Here is a 1,866-nt window from a genome sequence, read left to right on the forward strand (position 1 = left end):
CATTAGAAAAAAATTGGAAAAAATAACCATGTTACAAAAGAAGTATTACTTGTAGTCATTCAATTAAAGTAAAATTATATTGGAACCTATTCTGACAGATGTGTGAAAAATTCTAAGCCTCAGGCTTAGAGGTAATAAGCGAACGTGTGATTTAAGAAGCAGTGTTAACAAGAAGCAGAGAAATCTTAAGACTTTCCTTTTCTCCAGGGCACTCTCAGACCAAGAGACTGATTAGCTGTTCACCATACTCCTTTTTCTATTCTTCTTGCTAATCTCCATGACTTAACCTGCGGGAGGCTACAAGACTGAGATGTAGATAAAGCAAGGTGAGCCAAAGTGATGCATGTCATGAAGAACGCCCACGGTGCCCGGCTTATGTTATTTTTCCAGCTTTGCTCCATAAGATAAAGCAGGAATTAAGACTCCCCACCCTCACTAGCCCCTCCCCTCCATTAACCTGGAACCCCTATAGACCGTTAAATGTGTAAACATTAAAAATATTTATTTTTCTGACCCATTATATTCCTGGGTCCATTTATGCAGCCTAGCCTACCCCAACTAATACGTCGTATCAGGCAGAGGAAAAGACATTTGGATTCTACGTTAAACTAGTTTCTATCAAGTTTTAAAAGAATGTCTATGACTATGATTTGACAAGTATGTCTAAATGAATACCTTTCACATGCAATTGGCTATATGCTATAGTGTAATTATAGTGTAAGTTTTGGAACTTCGTTATGTAAAAAATTAAACCACAAAATCCTGACAGATATAATTTTTTGTGAATGTTATTAAGTTGACAACTATAGGTAATAATGTTTCATTCTATAGATATTTAAATAAATGTTAATTTTGATTTTGTAATTTTTTTCTATTAGGAGGCAATTGCATTTTTTATGTGTCTATAATTACTTAGACATATGAAAATTACTTAAATAGATACTCACTGCATTCAAAGGCATAATTCCAATTCCCAAAAGAACTAGAAAATGGCTGGCTGTTTGTCTCTTAATCTTTGCGATATATCCACCGCTTTTCATGTAGTGTCAGGCACACACTAAACTCATAATAAGCAGTTATTGAGTGAACTGTGAAGAAGGAATTCCAGTCCTGAGTCAGGCTCAGTGGTGCACAACTGTAGTCACAACTAGCTGGAGGCTGAGGCAGGAAAATCGTTTGAGCCCAAGAGTTCAAGACCAGCCTGGGCAAGAGTTGGAGACTGACCTGGGAAATATAGTTAAGATCCTGTATATAGATAAAAATAGAATTTCAGTCTTGATTAAATTTGAGCACCAAACAGTGAATATCAATGTAGTCACTTAGAAATTGGGTAAACCTTTAGAAAGTGAGGGTGCAAGATAGGAAGTGAATCATATTGGTCATAGACCAATAGGCAGAATAAAAATACCAGTCCAAACCAGGATCAGAGATTGAAAGATGTTGAACCAAAATTTCCACTGCTCAGAACTATAATGATCTCTGGATTTACAGGAAAAGCTGACTTATCTCAAGTAGTTTGGGGGGGGTTTACAGTAAGGCGAAATACAAGAATACCTTTGTATTCTTACATTTTTAAATATATTTCTTCCCATAATCTGTTAACCTACTGTTTATTTTTTCCAAATTAGCTTTAAACAAGAAGACTAGGGATAGACATAATGAAGAAGACTTGACTAACTGTGGATATTTTCTAAGGAGACGCTCCTGTATTTGGGGATCTGCACGTCTATCAATTAATTTTCCTTTATCCAAGTACTCCTTTTTCATTTAAAAATTAAAGTATAATTTATTTATAGTACAATGCACAGATCTTGAGGGTACAGCTCGATGAATGTAGTCAAATATGTATACCCACATAAATAAAAC

The sequence above is a fragment of the Propithecus coquereli genome, unplaced genomic scaffold (assembly GCF_000956105.1).
Source record: "Propithecus coquereli isolate 6110/MARCELLA unplaced genomic scaffold, Pcoq_1.0 Scaffold66, whole genome shotgun sequence".
In the NCBI taxonomy this organism is placed as follows: Eukaryota; Metazoa; Chordata; class Mammalia; order Primates; family Indriidae; genus Propithecus; species Propithecus coquereli.